We start from the raw sequence: 18147 nt of genomic DNA, 5'->3' as shown, positions 1-18147 counted from the left end.
CTGCAAAATAAAGTACAGTTTTACAAAATAGTTTTCAAAAGTTAACTCTTTATCACTTGGAACGTAGGTAATAAATCAGTTTTATTAAGAAAAATTAGCCCATTGTTCTAAAATATAATTGATAGCTACAACGTTAACGTCCTAAATAAACGACGCTCACCTTCGACTGCACCTTGTTCCTCGCGAGCCGGGCAACTGGCATTGTAGTGAAATCCAAGCGAGTCGCTGTGTCTCGCGAGTCGGAGTGTTGTGTAAACGGCGCGGCGGAATTTGGAAGCGACGGCGACGTAATTAACCGTGTGCCAGATTACACCGGCACGAGAGCTGCGGAACTAGGTGAAGTTATGTGTGTGGCACATAAGCCACAGGTGTTATGTGCCACAGGTGAACTCTCAGATACATATTTATGTAATTCCTTCGTTGTTATTTTTAGATGCAATTTATGTAAGCGATTATAATTTAAAAAAAAAAAATTTTAGTCATCAAGACATCTTAAAATTGTATTCTTATTTTGTTGTATTTTACGAATTCATTTGTCTTTGGTGATTTTTGTAAATGTTTTTAACCCTCGACCCAAAAAGAGGGGTGTTATAAGTTTGACGTGCATATCTGTGTATCTGTCTGTGGCATCGTATCTCCCAAACTAATGAACCGATTTTAATTTAGTCTTTTTTTGTTTGAAAAGTGGCTCGATCGAGAGTGTTCTTAGCTATAATCCAAGAAAATCGGTTCAGCCGTTTGAAAGTTATCAGCTCTTTTCTAGTTACTGTAACCTTCACTTGTCGGGGGTGTTATAAATTTTTAATTTACACTTGTATTTAGAGTATTACCAACTTTTCTGTTTGTTCTGTTATGTTCTGTAGTTTTAAAATTGGTAATTGTAGCGTACGCGTAACATTATTTGATTGCAAATTGTGAATTGGTTAGGAAGTCAATGAATCAGTGAAACTGACGATTGTTTGTTATCACCCCGAGCGAACGCTCCGCGTTAGTGGAATATTATTTGTATATTAGTGGAAGTAGAGATAAGCCTGTTGACTGTGTGGTAGTGTGGTAGTGTGGTAGTGTGGTAGTGTGGTAGTGTGGTAGTGTGGTAGTGTGGCATGTGCGCTGGACTGTCTACACAACACTGCAGTCGACAGTTGCGTTCGCTCGTGGGTGTAGTTTCTAACTACTGTATTGTAAACTCGTTACATAATACCTCACGTTACAGAATAGTTGCAATTGCTCTTCATAAGCAGATATAATTGCAGAGAAAAATGCTCACTTACTCATAGCTTGAAGTTACCAGGTTGTCAGTAACATTCTCGTATGTCGGTTATGCTTGTTATGTGCATAGTTTATGTAATCACTGTTTTTCTGATTATTTATTATTATATACAATAAGAGTCTTGTTATGTACTCGTTGGTTTAACGCTCACAAAGTAAACTTTGTTAAATTGAATCATAATGATAATATTGTTTCATATAATTATTAATAGATGCTTTATACAATTTGAAATGAGTTTTTTAATAAATAAATAAGTATTTTAATTAAAACAGTTGGTTTATTTCAGTTTTGGTCTCTAAGCTAACTTACGAATTACCTAGGTACTCTCTGTCATTGACCACTCTTCATATGTAGTACGCGACAGGTTGAGACGGCAACCGGGGCGGACACGCCCCACACATCCGCACAGCCCCCACGCAAACTCAACGCGGGCGAGCGCGGGTGTGCGGGGCGTCCCCCGCCTCATTTCCCGATTGCCATCTCAACCTGTCGCGGACTATAGGTCAATGATCTCTGACGGAGTAATCTATCATTTTTCTTCACCCCCATATGAAACCTTCTTTACTTGTAGCGCCAACTTGGCGTCTTGCGAAACAATGTGAAGGAGGAATACCCCTCACAGCAGTGTGAACTTCAGACCGCATCATCATCATCTTACTACTGAGGCCAGGTCTCCTCCTAAAATGAGAAGGTTTTGGTCACAGTCAGCCTGTCTACCACGCTGGCCAAGTGTAGATTGGCAGATTGCATGCGTGGCATTTTACTCTCAGGCACGTAGGTTTTCTCACGACGTTTTCAGTCAGCAAGTGGTACCTAATTGCGTAAAACGCACATAATTCCGAATAGGTGCTTGCCCGGGATCGAACCCCGTTGCCCAGACTATGAGGAAGACGAAACCACTGGGCTATATCGCTTTACAAGACCGCAAACCATAACATAGTATGTACCTACCTAGCTATTCGTCATTTGTATCAGAAGTGTTTTGAGGAAAACAGCGTCGTCCTGTGGGAACAACAAGGAAGCGCCGACGCTGCGACCTGTGTGCTGGTGTGCGCGGCGTTACATTGCCACGAGTTGGCCGCCTCAATTAATAGTAAGTGAGAGAAAGAGTTGGCTAGTCACTAGAGGCGGGTTTAAAGTTTTCAAAATCAGATTAATAATGTGCTAGCTTTTTAGTTCACTGTATTATTTTTATGATAAGTAGAGTTTGACACTTCAAGGAAATTTCCAAATAATTTTTGAATATAAGTACCTACTTATATGAAAACTTGCGGAACTAGTAAGCTATAAATTAGTCTTTTAGTACTTTTCGCTAACTCGTGACGTTTTGCCACGCAAAGTTACCTAAGTACCACTTACCTACCTTCCTTGTCATTTTTGTTGATGCAGTCTGAGATGGAGACATACCTACTGACCGACAGCAAAGTTTTCTGATTTGTATCTACCTAAGTAGGTAAGTACTGAGTTTAGTTCAGTAAAAATGGATAACTAACTAGTGATGGAAGGTCAACAGTAGCATTGCCGACGTCCGCGGCCGCGTGTGATTCGGCAGCATCCGCCAGATAAGCCGCATTCGGTCCTTCAGTCGAAATTATGTTTTCGTCTCATTCGCTCGGAAAGGATTCCTTTGTCCTTTGAAATCTGCGTGGAAAGTGGTAATTTTACTCGCTAGCGTGCAAAGTACGAGTTGAAATGCGAACGTGACGAACTGTGGTCTACAAGGGTACAAACTCTCGCGATAATATAACAACTTTGCAGCCTTGCATAACAAATAACTAATGATTATTTGTCTTTCAGCCACGCCCACGACGGAGCAACAGACCGACGTGATTGGAGTGACCTAGGCTACTTTTTATCCTGTAAGATGAAAGAGTTCCCACGGAATTTTTGAAAACCTAAATCCACGCGGGTGAAGTCGCGGGCACCAGCTTGTAAAATTATACTTGAACTGAATTTGAACTAAAAAATCACATTGAAACTACGAAATAGGTCTGGACATATTACGTAGTTAGTAAAATGTAAATGTAGAATATGCATGAGGGAATTAGCCGCCGCCGCCGCGGTGTGGCGCGGGTCGCGACCCTCATGCAAGTCGATCGACTCACGGCTTCCTCCTTTTTGTGGCCATCACTTTTGTCAATTCATTTCACTTCTGAATTTAAGTACTTAAGTTTAATTTAAGTACTTTAACTCTCCGTAACTTTGGAACTGAATATTTTAACGGAAATATGGAAAACTACAGGCATAGATGTTAGCTCCTAGAACGTATATGCCATTGAGTTTGATTGGTTAGTTATTCGTATTCAAATTAGCCAAACTGAAGCGCACTACGAATAAACTCTTCCTAAAATAGTAAAATATCTACTTATTTCGCAATGATGAAGAGCACCACGTAGCTTTATGAATAAAGATTGACGAAGATATCATTAAAGCCTGGTGCTATGAATCTGCTTTCAAAATAAATTGATTACGTATATAAACAGATTCATCATAAATTATAACAAAAATGTGCAAATGGATTTAAAGTATACACAACAGCGTACCTATATTGAATTCAGACTTAAGGTGTAAACACATCGCTGTGGCGTGATGTGTCGTCATAATGTGTGACGTTACAGAAGGCGATTGACCTATCCCTTGCTCGTGTGGAATTTTTAAAATCATTTTCCGTTAACTGAAGGTCTACTTATATACTTTAGTTTTCTTTACTTTGTTTTATAGATAAACAATCGCAGAAACCTTCTCGAAGAAAAGCGTAAGCCATGCAATTTATGCTTTAGATCTTTTGGTGTTAGGTTTTTCACTCGTATCATGATTTCATTGCCAGTTCGTGGTTACAAGGTCAATAAGCCGCGTAGGTAGGTATAGTGTGCATTTTACGCATTCCAGCGAAAAGCTACTTGTTTACCTTTTAAGTAAATTAAGGAAAACTAAAGTATAGTTGTTACGGCCAAAGATATAAAGCACCCTAGCACACCACACACAGCAATGTGTGTGCAGCTTAACTGTATAATGTGACGAGGTATGTGCGGCGTGAGAGCGAGAGACTGCGTGTCTTCCGCGTGTGTCGGATGTGAACCTTGAGCGGCGCGGTGCGGCACTGCGCAGTACGCCGCCAGTGGGGCCTGGCCACAAAGTGGATATTTGTTCAGCAGCCAGTTTTTGTTCGGCCTTCCGAGCTACGAGTTCTTAGGCTTCTGGTGCCACACTACCTGATGCACATGTCTTTGTCTGCGGGAAACGTTTAATTCTATCCGCGTAGAAAGGCACATGTTGCAAAGTACACTTTTTCCTCGATTCGGCGAGGGTTAAGGTTTAAAATATTCCGTTATAATTCCGTATGTTTCGTAGTGAGGGTCTACGATAAAAATAGAACCTAGTTAAGTATATCGAAGATGTCAAGATTCTTTTGAGCTGTACCTTAGTACTTATCTACATTGCTACGTCTAGTAAGTAAGTTTCTGCCTTTATGATATGAACAGATTTTAGGGATGTATGTCTTGATGTCTGGTGTTCTTGTGTCATTTTGTTACTTTCCGTATAGTTGGGTAAAAAGAACGCGACTTCGTTAGTAGGTGGAAGCTTGGGTTATCTCGGGTGTCTATCTTTATTCCACGCCGCGCCGCCGCGCCGCCGGCTTACTGTGAACTGCACGTAAGTAGCGAAGTATCCACTTACATATTTATCGTTTCTAGTTTGTAACTTTTTATTTGGAATGCTAACTGGTACAAAATGATGAGCAAGAGTTGAATAGTGAGACGGCACAGGAAAATTAATAGTAAGTGAGAGAAAGAGTTGGCTGGAGTGGAATGCAACTGTGAACTGCAGCCGGCGCCTGGCGGTGGGCGAGGCGGCGTGTAATGTGGGACGTCAGGTCAGTGGTGTTGGTGCGCTGGAAAGGTGAGGTTATTTCTGCTGCGGATCGTTCCGAATTGCGACACTCTACACTACAACAGCGGCTATTTGAGCCTTTGTGCACTCATTCGTATTCGTTTCCGTAAAAATACAAAATATCTCATGCGAAAAATGTATGCAGACTAGTGCACTCATTTGATTCATGTTCCTACGAATCCATCAAAATACGAATCAAATGAGTGAACAAAGCGCACGTACATTCTGAAGACATCTATTTCGAGTGATATTTTTACGAAAACGAAAACTAATCGAATACGAATGAGTGCACAAACGCCCAGACTCGGAGTGGTCGCGGCACTCGTGGACTGTGCTCGCTGGTTGATGGCCACCTACCGGCGAGACGACGTACAATTGAGCACAGAGTAGTAGTCTGCTAGCTGACTCGCTAAATCGGGATAAATACATATTACGTTTTCGTGCGTAAAAGGAATATTTTCCTCTGTTTCAGCTGCCTCACGGTCAGCTGCCTCACGGTAGGTATTTCCTTAATGCCGCGAGTCACCTCGCTTGTGAGATTACGTTTATTTTTAGCGCAGTCAGTCGCGTCTATGGGCAATAATCAAGTGTTCGCAATGGTCGTCGAATGCATTAGCATGTCTATGAATATTGAGTGTGATAGATTATTATTTTAAAATAAGAAATTTATTCTGTGATTTATGAGGAATAGTTAATTATTGAAGTATGTAAACACTGTTTACTATTAAATTAGGTAGCAATAATTGTAAAAAGGGGTGGCAACACTTGTTTATCTTGTATTCGTACTTATTATGATGGTAATAGGCTGATTATCAAGATTAGCTATACTCTTTTATTTTTGTTACTAAAATATGTATAATTGAAAAACAGAGAAAAGTGTAGACATTATTAGAATAAATAATTATTAATTTTGTGATGTAATGTGTAGTTAATTTATGTTTCAAGAAAATAATGTGATTCAAGAATAGAACAGTTGACTATTATAGAGTTCCGACAGAAACTTTCAAGTTACACGTCATTGCTACTTAATTAAATTATAATAATGTTTTAAATAGAGAAAACTATTTGTTATTTATTAGAATAATATCTTATGATCTTTAAGAATAATTTTGTGTAATGCTGTACTATAATTGTGAATTAAAATACCTCAATTGACTTATGACTTGTGTGTACTTTTGATAAATAACTTTAAACTAAATATTGTATTAACTTGATAATGGTTTCAATTATTAATATTAATGTTAACTAGTGCCTGGAAACATATAATTGTTAGTAATTCAGCCTAATTGTTTACTATGAACAGAATATTGTGTTATGTTGTCAGCTTGGTATAAGGAAAATGTAGAGGGAACAAAGAAAGATAGTAACCTATATAAACCACTGTTGGGGTGAGAGTAGTTAGTTTTTGTGCGACGAGCCTCCTCGAATAAAGATAAGTATTCTTACTGTATCTCTCTGTATTTGATTGTTATAAATTGTGTTATGTATACCTAATAATGTACCTAATAATTTCCGTGGAAACTCATCTTAACTGTGTAATTGTTGTGTACCCATTTTAACTCGTTGATAAACCAATCCAATGAATCATTGAAAAATATAAAGAGTGTTAATTTTGTACATCGTTTCATTCCTTCTCTTTGCTAGTTTTGCCTAAAATAATTAAATTATTTACTCTCAAATAGCATCTAATTAAAGTTAGTACACTAGGGTTTTATTTCTTTGCTTTAATACTTGTGATTTCTAAATATAGAAATGTAGTTCTTTATTTGCCTAAGTAAATAAAAGTTCGTAGCTTATTCATCGTCATGATCAACCATTTGTCGGCTCACTACTGAGCACGGGTCACTTCTCAGAGTGAGAAGGTTTAGGCCCTAGTCTGCCACGCTGGCCCAATGTGGATTGGTAGACTAAAATAAATTACATAATAACTATTAAAGTACCTTATAAATTGTAGCTCTACCTGAAATTATTTAATATCAGAAGTGGGATACGAATTATTTATGGCAATGGAAACCTAATAGCATTTTTGTTACACAGGTCTTGAAAAAACGAGGGACAATGAATCTCAACCACGAGCAGCTGCAAGAAATCTTGAAGAGTATACGTGACTCGTTAACATCCAATCAACGCAGCGATGACATCGCGCTGCCTATTTTTGATCCTGAGAAAAGCGACAACGGGGCTGAGACCTGGTGCAAAAGCATCGAGTTACTCGGCACCGAGCTTGGATGGAGCAGTATTCAAAAAGCAGCTAAAGCAGGTAAGGCCCTCCGAGGGTCTGCTTTATCTTGGTTTGAGTCATGGGAGTCCGAACAAGGTAGAAATTGGGAGAATTTTAGCAAAGATATTATTGCATTATATCCTGAAAAGAAAAATCTTTCGGAAAAATTATCAAAGGCTGTATTGTATTCGTCGGATTCAAGTGATTCGTATTGTGATTATGCAAGAGAAAAGTTAAGACTTTTACAGAGTTGTAAGATTAATTTTTCTGAAAATCAATTAATTGAGCTTGTGTGTGGGGGAATTCGGGAACCAAATATTAAAATAACTTGCCATAATACTTCCGTTACTAACACGTCGGAATTAATAACTTTGTTTTCTACATTTTCGAAACAAACAAGAAAACGCCCATTAGAAAATAATGCCGATAATAGTGCCGGGCCTAGTATTCCAAAGCGAGTTAAAACTGATAAGGACCGTACTTGTTTTTCTTGTGGAAAATTAGGCCATATTTCCTCTCAATGTTTACAAGGAAATAAAAATCTTTCTTCTTCTTCAGACGGTAAAGAAGTTGTAAAAAAGACTAAAAATCTTTACTGTGTATTTTGTAGCAAGGAGGGTCATTCCATTGATTTTTGCTTTCACAAAAAACGGATCGATAAGGAAACTGCTGCTAAACAACTATGACAATTAACTGAGATTACGATCAATAACTACACGATTAACTGTTTACTTGACACGGGGGCTAGTTGTAGTATCATTAAATATTCAATTGCCAAGTGCCTTGATTGTAATATATCGCCTTGTTTTTTTACTATTGATGGTATAGGTAACGGAAAAATAAACGTAGAGGGGAAAATAACAGTTCCTGTTAAATTTGAGGAAATTTGTCTCGAGTTAGATATTTACGTCGTAAAAAATAATGATTTCAAATATGATTGTATAATAGGGCGCAATGCGGTGTTACATCCGGACGTAGCCATTGTTACAGATTCAAATGGAAGTAGATTAATTCGAAATACAGAGATTCGTGTAATTCAACAAGAAGTTAATTTACTAGAATATCAATGCGGTAATAACAGTTTATCCCAATTATCTGATAGGATCCAACATCTTGATTCTAATCTAAGGGAAAGTATTTTAAAAATTTTTACGAAATATCCGTCCATTATACCGTCTAACGGTAATTTGAGTACCGTCAGAACGGGAGAATTAAAAATTAGATAAAAAAAAGATGAAGTAATCAATTACCGCCCGTATCGGTTAGCTGCAGTGGAACGAGAAAAGGTTAAAGAAATAATAAAGGATTTGTTAAATAACAATATGATTCAGGAGAGTACATCGGACTATGCGAGTCCCATATTATTAGTGAAAAAAAAAGGACGGAAATGATAGAATGTGCGTAGATTATAGAGCCCTAAATAAAATAATTTCCTTTGCCCTTATCGAGGATCAGATAGATAAGCTAGGTAAATCAAAATATTTTATTTCAATCGATATGAAAAACGGGTTCTACCAAATACCTATTGCACCAGACTCTGTTAAGTATACTGGATTTGTCACGCCAGATGGGCATTTCGAATTTGTGAAAATGCCTTTTGGAATTTGCAATGGCCCATCTGTCTTTCAAAGAGCCATAACTAAAGCTGTACGACATCTTAAATTTTTACTTGTTTATGTAGATAATTTAGGTTCTTTTTTCGTAGTAATTGGTACGATAGGATCAGATAAGGTTACGGGGTTCCGACTTAAATTATCTACATCAACAACTGAGATTTTCAATCCAGAATCTAAGGAGATCATTAATGTATTAATACCAACTAACTCATGGTTAGAAATCGCACAACAAAAGGATGATGAAACTCAGTCATTGATTGAAAAAGTACAGGCGGGCGAATTGGATACTAACCAATACTTAGTTAAAAATAATTTATTATACTACAAAACTAACTCCGATGGTAGGGCAAGGTTGTATGTTCCCAAAGGCAGCAGATTAAGCATTTTACGTTTATTTCACGATGAAAATTGTCATGTAGGTTATGATAAAACCTTTCAAAAACTTTCTGAGTCTTTTTGGTTTCCAGGGCTAACAAGTTTTATTAAAAAGTATCTTTCTCATTGTTTAGTTTGCACAGAGCGTAAATCACATACAGGGCCCAAACAAGGCATGTTATACCCAATAGAAAAAACTCCTATACCTTTCCATACGGTACATTTAGATTGTACGGGTCCTTTTCAACAATCTAGTGCCGGCTATAAATACATTCTTATGATTATAGATGGTTTCACAAAGTATTGTATTTTAAAACCATTGAAGTCAATGGGTGGTGATGAAATGGTCAATAATGTGCGAGAATCGTTAACTCTATTTAGCACCCCTTCACTAGTCATTACAGATCGCGGTACAAACTTTTCATGTAAACTATTACAAACATTGTTTAGAAGTTGGCAAGTTGAACATCATATGATAACTACTGGCACTCCACGTGCTAACGGTCAAATAGAGAGGTATGTCAAAACTATAATAGATATGTTAACTACGTCATGTAATACGTCAGATTGGCCAAACGGTTTATGGAAAGTTCAATTATCACTCAATTCAACTATACAAAAATCTACTGGTTTTGCTCCTATTCGTTTATTGGTTGGGCTTAATGGTAATATACCTTGCATACAGGCTCGATTGAATGATGTGACTGATAATGGTAATGATGTACAAAAAGAATTAGTAGATGTTCGTGCTGAGCGTTTACTAGCTCACCAACGACTAGTCAATGTAGCTAGTGATTTTAAAAAGCGTTTTGATTTATCCAGGCGAGATAATATAGTATATAACATTGGGGACGTAGTCTATGTAAATCAGGATCACAGACGGCATGATAAATTAAGAGCCAAATTCAAAGGTCCATATGAAATTATCAATATTTTGGAAAATGATCGATTTTCTTTAAAAGGGAAAGGAAGTTTAAAGGATATTATAATTGCCAAGGAAAAGTTAAGACGTTGGCCTGGTGAATGGATAGATCAAAATGTCTTGGTTGAAGATTATATTGAAAGTAGTGAATAAAAAAGTATGTCGATGACCAGTGATAGATTGTAATTTTTAGTAAAAAAATAAATGCTATAGCTTTAAAACCACTCGTGTTAAAAGGATATTATAAAATGTTGCTATAAAACGAATGGTGTTAAAGGATATTTTATTATTTAGTGGTGCTTCAAAAACCAATGGTATTCATGGCTATTTTCTGGTGCTGCTTGAAAACCAATGGTGTTTAAGGCCATGGAGTATCACATATGTACTGTGGTAAGAAATAAAAACTTGTCAATTTTTTTTTATTGGAATTAATGGTGGAGTGATTTTGGATTTCACACACATTGAAAGAAAGGAGTAAATGGTAGCCACAGACATGTTGATTTTTCACTGTGTCATGAGTTATTATTGTCCTTATGTGAAAAGTTGTTTTTTTTTTGTCGTTATGCTTCGAGAGCGAAGCACGGTCAGTTTGGCCGTGATAGATTATTATTTTAAAATAAGAAATTTATTCTGTGATTTATGAGGAATAGTTAATTATTGAAGTATGTAAACACTGTTTACTATTAAATTAGGTAGCAATAATTGTAAAAAGGGGTGGCAACACTTGTTTATCTTGTATTCGTACTTATTATGATGGTAATAGGCTGATTATCAAGATTAGCTATACTCTTTTATTTTTGTTACTAAAATATGTATAATTGAAAAACAGAGAAAAGTGTAGACATTATTAGAATAAATAATTATTAATTTTGTGATGTAATGTGTAGTTAATTTATGTTTCAAGAAAATAATGTGATTCAAGAATAGAACAGTTGACTATTATAGAGTTCCGACAGAAACTTTCAAGTTACACGTCATTGCTACTTAATTAAATTATAATAATGTTTTAAATAGAGAAAACTATTTGTTATTTATTAGAATAATATCTTATGATCTTTAAGAATAATTTTGTGTAATGCTGTACTATAATTGTGAATTAAAATACCTCAATTGACTTATGACTTGTGTGTACTTTTGATAAATAACTTTAAACTAAATATTGTATTAACTTGATAATGGTTTCAATTATTAATATTAATGTTAACTAGTGCCTGGAAACATATAATTGTTAGTAATTCAGCCTAATTGTTTACTATGAACAGAATATTGTGTTATGTTGTCAGCTTGGTATAAGGAAAATGTAGAGGGAACAAAGAAAGATAGTAACCTATATAAACCACTGTTGGGGTGAGAGTAGTTAGTTTTTGTGCGACGAGCCTCCTCGAATAAAGATAAGTATTCTTACTGTATCTCTCTGTATTTGATTGTTATAAATTGTGTTATGTATACCTAATAATGTACCTAATAATTTCCGTGGAAACTCATCTTAACTGTGTAATTGTTGTGTACCCATTTTAACTCGTTGATAAACCAATCCAATGAATCATTGAAAAATATAAAGAGTGTTAATTTTGTACATCGTTTCATTCCTTCTCTTTGCTAGTTTTGCCTAAAATAATTAAATTATTTACTCTCAAATAGCATCTAATTAAAGTTAGTACACTAGGGTTTTATTTCTTTGCTTTAATACTTGTGATTTCTAAATATAGAAATGTAGTTCTTTATTTGCCTAAGTAAATAAAAGTTCGTAGCTTATTCATCGTCATGATCAACCATTTGTCGGCTCACTACTGAGCACGGGTCACTTCTCAGAGTGAGAAGGTTTAGGCCCTAGTCTGCCACGCTGGCCCAATGTGGATTGGTAGACTAAAATAAATTACATAATAACTATTAAAGTACCTTATAAATTGTAGCTCTACCTGAAATTATTTAATAAGTGCATCCCATCGGCACGCAGAGAGTAGAGACGCGATAGGATAGCTACCTGCGTTGTATTTAGTAGTTTGTTGTACTTTGTACGGAGTGGCAACGAGGCTCTCCTACTTCGGCGAAATCCTTCTTCTGTCCACGCGCAGCGAGCAGATTCCAGTTCCTGCGGGCAGTAGTACTGCCGCGGGGCTCCGAGCTCGCGCGAGAGGCGGACGTAGATGACAACAACGATGTATGGAAACTGGTAGTCTGTTCACAACACACTGTGCTTTACCACGCACCCTTGTTTATGTATCAATTTATGAGAACCTATTAGATATTAGCTTCTAGTCACTTATTTAGTTCCAATAAGCCGTTGGCCTTCCCTGTAAAATAATATTAAATGTCTTTGGGTTATTGTCATCGCTTTTCAATGTGTTTAATTTAATAACAACTTTATTGTTAAGGAGCTGATCAAAAGATAGGCGATGTAGGTAGCGTTAGGAAAACGACAAGACAGTTTTAGTTGTTTGGTAGTGCGGTGTGGTGTGCGGTGTGCGCATCGCAGCTTCGACGCAAGCGCGACGCTTCCTGCTCCATAAAGCCGGCGCTTATATTTACATAACAGCAAGGATTATGTATTATGTACTTATTCACGTGTGAGTACTTACCCACACGCAGCTCACAGCCTCGTCCGACTCATGTATTGAATAATACGAATACTTAGTATTAATATCGACGGACTGAATTAGAGGAACTGGTGCTGTAGGTATGCAAGTAGAGATCGCTTATGTTGTGAAGATTAGTTCATTTTGCCCTTAGGAATTATAAACGTTGCATTATTCATGAAGATTAGGCATTGTAATGCACCAGTACAAAGTTCTACTACCTGGTGTACTAGAATAAGTAGTACACCGTGTAATTCATGGCGATTGGTCCGCATGGAATTCCTGTTCTCTGATGTTTTCCCACGCTAAACAGTAAGTACTAGCTGTGTTTCCAGTTCCTTCTCGCACCTGTTGACGAGAGGCGGGAAAAGGACTGAATTGTCACTGTAGTTTAGGCAGCTAGAGCAGCGGGCGGTGGCGAGGTTGACACTGAACACGTGGGAGCTGTGTGGTCGCCGCCCGCGCACGCGGCGCGCGGCGCGCTAACCCGACCACTAAGTAACTGTACGTGAAGCGCGGCCGACAGGCGCTGTCCGCACCACCAGACCCAGTTCCTGCGTCTCAACTTGTCAATATTACAGTTACAGATTACATTTTTGCAACTTTCTAAAGCTCCCTGCATGAAGGGATAACCGACCGACCAACTTTTTAACCATACATTACAACTTCTTGACTATATGTTTATTTCAGGCCATTGCGTTAATGATAAGGTAGCTATGTCTTAGCGGTTCAGAAAGCAGATTCTAGTGAGGAGAGCCGAAAGAATGGACTAGAAGTAGGTACAAAGTGCTTTCAAACCGCGAAGTGAACCACACTACACTCGTCCGGAATGCCTTTCCTAATTCCTATCGAGAACAACCAGTGAGAATGATATTTTTGGCAGCGGCGTACATTGTGCTTTGACCATAAAATAGCAGGGTCCGGTTTGGATTCCCACCTGAGATCGTTTAAGAATTTATGAGTTCTGGTGGCAGGCTTCTGGTGATAGCGGTCAGAGCTTACTTTTTGTTGCATAATAAAAAAATTGTATCTACCAGAAAAGTTTAAAAACAAGTAGGTAGGCACTTAGCTAAATACGGCTATGATTTGAGTATTACACCTACATTCGAGGCATGGCTTCACCTGCATCTCACTACACACTACACAATGAACGCAGCCACACGCAACTTCGGCACACTTCGGGATGTAGTGAGTGACGGCAGAGGTGACGGGGATGAGCAGTAAACATGCGCGTCGGTTCCTCCTCACTAATGTGTTCCCTACCTAATTAGATACTAAAAGTTGCAGTCGCGGTACTTAGCTAACAATAATTAGCACCAAGGTTTCGGCAAACTCGTTCCATTTTAGGATTCCGTACCCAAAAGTCAAAATTCCTAATAAAATCAAAAAGTCGAGACCTATTTCTGTTGTCTGTCTGTCTGTCCGCGTGTGGTCTCTGGCTCGTAGGCGAAATGAGTTACGAGCCTGACATTTTAGTATTTGATGTAGAATGTTGGCTCAAAACCGAATATTGAATCAGAAACTAAAGTAAATTACTTTTCAGCGAGCAAGCGGGAGTCGGATAAGATTTTTTTTACCCTAACATGTGGGGTATCATTAGCTAGAGCTCATTGAGTAGAGTACGAAAAAGTAGGTATTTTTTTTTCTAATAAAGAAATGGGGTCCGTCAAAGTTGTCAGTTGTATAAACCATTTTTTGTGACGGAGGCTAATATGAAATTTCGGTATATTATGTACCATATACCTACTGTACAACAAATACTGAAAAAGTGAAAACAAAGATTCATAAAATGGTTTGTAAACTGCGATTAAAACATAAACATATACCGAACCCAAAAGGCCCGATTCGGACTTGGCTGGTTTTTTACACGATCACTGTCAATCAGCTGCGGCCGAGGTCGGCGTATGTTGTACATAAACACGGGCAGGTATATGAAGCATTGCAGCACTGCGGGCGCGCGCGGCCGGACCGGTCCCGGTCAGCGCCCGGTCCGGCTCGTCACCTAACTACCACGATTATATAACACCAGTTCGACACTGCTTCTTTTGAACGAACCTCCTTATAAAACCGGCTCGCGACACACGAGGCGGGCTGCGACGCCGAGCGCGACGTAAGGCGCCAGCGGAACTGCGGATCTTGTGGATCTGATACTGCTTCGACGTCGTGTCGTTTTTAATTGGAAGGATATTAGAAAAGCACACCATAATAACTTGTCACGACTGGTTTGATATCTCCTAGCGACAGCATTTTTAGAGTTCCGTACCACAAAAGGCAAAGGAAAACCTTACCAGCTTTCCGAACCGGCGCGGTGCAGTGCTAGAGTTTTGATTAATCATAATAATTAAGTCGGTATGTGGCAGATGCTGTCCTTTATGCAATCCTAATCCTAATATCCTAATAATAATATAAATGTGAAAGTTAGAGGTGCGTGCCCGGGATCGAGCCCCCACCCCTCCCGAAGAGGAGGCACCGTGTTATTCACTAGGCCACCGGTAATGCCATGATCGTTAACGAAGAATCAGCACTATCGGCGCAGGCTTCGGGTCCAGAGTCGACAGCCGCGAGTGTCAACGCAAGACAGATTAACTCTTCATTGTGCCTCTGATGCGCACTGAGTCGCGTCGCCCACACGCCACGCGCCTTATCTCCGAGTGGATATCGCCACACCAATATTGCTATTCTATTCAAGATGTTTTGATAGGACTTACAAACAATGGATAATCTTTTGTCCATTATTACAAAATTTGTCATTTACTAGCTTTTGTTCACGACTTCGCTTTAAATCAGATTTTATTTGGAATTAAATTATGCCCGCGACTTCGTTCGCATGGATTGGATTTAACTTTTTTAAATCCCGTATGAAACTTTTGATTTTCCGGGATAAAGTAGCCTATATCCGAGTTCAGTATGAAGATATCTCTGTGTGTAGTTCAGTATGAAGATATCTCTGTGTGGGTACACACAGAGATGTCTGTACTAAAGAGATGATGGCCGCAACTTTTTCCACGTGAATTTAGATTTTTGAAAATACTGCGGTACCTCTTTGATTTTCTAGGACAAAAAGCAATGTCTGTCGCCGGGAAATCAGTTAAACGGATGAACCGTGAAAACCTATTGGACAGACAGATCCACTTTGTTGCGAAAGTGTTTGTTTATTGCTTTGTTGCTTTGTCCCGCAATCATATTACAAAGGAGCAATACGGGATTGACGTCATTTTTTTGGCTACTTTTTATCTCAGTAGAACTAACAGTTCCTACGGGACAAACCCAAATCAAACCGGATCTAGGTTTTTAGGATTTTTAAAAATCCCGTGGACCGGGAACCATGCGTTTGGGTCATCCGGCGCTGATCCTCGCTGTTATCACGCAGCGTGGCGCAGGGCGAGTGTGACAAAGGGCCCGTGAGTCAATGGTGGGTCGCGGCGACTGATAAGGGCCGCGATAACGTCCGCAGCGTCCACCACTGGCTTGTTTATTTTTGTATTTCATTTTTAAACCAAAACTTACGAGTATGTTATTTAGAAAATGGTCGCTAACTACATTGGCATTGGGACAATACATACAAAAAAATCAGAGTCACTCAGCAGGTTGGAAAGAGCTTGGAAGCTCTCTACAGTGTCCAATTAGAAGCGACAAAATCCGTAGCAGAAGCAGAGTAACCAATGTAGCTACGGTTTGCGAAGGGGCACATAGTTCACAAACCGATAGAGGTTGGGGTCTCAAGGTTCTGGCGGCGACCTCGCATTGGTACCAGATACTGTACCCCCACTAGATGGGCAAACGACAACAAACAAGTCGCTGGGAGCCGCTGGATCAGGCGCCGCAAGATCGTGTCGTGGGAATTTCAAAGTACTTGTAAATGTTTATTTGAATTTTAAAAAAGATTAAACTGACCATATAAAGAGTGTGGCAAAATGAGGAAAGCTTGAGTATTGGGCGTGGCGCCACACATAAGCGAAGGGTTTCAGAAGTCCACGGGATAATTTGATGACAATGATGATTATAGGTTTCTTCTTGCAGTAATAACTTCCTCTATAAATAAAGATAAATAAATTCATAAACTAGTCGGCCAATAATCATAAATTATTAACGATGGTTTAACTAGTGATAACGCAGTGGAGAGCGCAGCGTCGTTAGCCTAAATAGTAATTATGTTAACGAGTGTCATCTGTTTATCTGTCGAAGATGCGCAAACACACATCGACGACGCTGCTACCATGTCTATTAATAAACAATAATCTATGACCTTAATTAAGTAGTTTACAGTGAATATGGTAAATAAGTGAAGTTTACAGTGAATATGGTGATAAGTACTTTAATTTGTAGTACTAGGCAAAACAATTTAAGGAATGCTAACGTCTCTACCATACTTTTGAATTAGATTAATGATTTTAGATTTTGATATAACAGGTTTTTCAATTAATTTGTCTGGCATAGGTAGCAAAATTGTCCATGAAATTGATCACTTAGACTAATTTATCCGTCTTAGTTTTCAGAAATTACTTCTTATACTTTGCTCAATTATTCTCTTTATTCAAGAAGGTTAACTATTACGCGCTGCTCTGTGCTATGATTTTTTTACAGAATTCATGTAAGTAGTAGGTACTCGTACATAACAGGTACACATACCTACTTATGCAACTTAGTACAACAGGCTTCGGTAAAGTAATGTGTGCAAAAGTAATTTAGATTAAGGTTTCTCTTAATTCAGTTGGAGTTCGGTCTCGCGTGGAAGTGCCCCGCGGACGACGTTCCGGGTGTCAATGATCCTGAACACAATTTGAGCGCCGTTTAGTGAACCGGTCCTCTCTTTACAAAAACTTCACATTGGGACTTTTTGTTTCGACAATGTTCCACTTGCTACATGGCTGCGCTGGTATGCAATGGCAGATCAACGAAACAAGAGCTAGACCTTCCAGGCAGAGTAGAAGAGTGTAGGTATACTTAGCCTTGAAGGCCGAGCAAAGTGAATACTCATGTAGAACAGATCTTTTTCCTAGTGTATCTTTAGGGGAGTTTTTTTAAGGCTGGTTTGTTTTGTAGGAACAGATACATATCATAACAACCGTTATCTACCTTGATATACTTAATAAAGATTGGTTTATAGACAAACATAGACAGGGGACAAAAACCGAAAAACTTTTAATCTGGTATTGTTTACATTTTGGTAGATTTTTTACTCTACACATAATAATAGTATGTACTATATAATAATAGTCATCGAGAAAGTGCCTACATGAGTGTGGACACTTTTATTGTTATATACCTAATTATTC

General features: G+C 38.4%; 1 long non-coding RNA gene across 1 annotated transcript; it reads left to right on the top strand.

Moving 5' to 3' along the window:
• Positions 1–2866: 2866 nt before the first annotated feature.
• LOC123880778 lies at positions 2867–17823 on the top strand. Its single transcript, XR_006799340.1, has 4 exons — positions 2867–2983; positions 4129–4139; positions 14768–14773; positions 17810–17823. It is a non-coding gene; the product is annotated as an uncharacterized LOC123880778 (long non-coding RNA).
• The last annotated feature ends 324 nt before the right edge of the window (positions 17824–18147 follow it).

This window comes from Maniola jurtina, chromosome 3 (genome assembly GCF_905333055.1).
Source record: "Maniola jurtina chromosome 3, ilManJurt1.1, whole genome shotgun sequence".
Lineage (NCBI taxonomy): Eukaryota > Metazoa > Arthropoda > Insecta > Lepidoptera > Nymphalidae > Maniola > Maniola jurtina.
The sequence above is the reverse complement of the archived record's forward strand: the minus strand, read 5'-3'. Positions and strand labels throughout refer to the sequence as shown.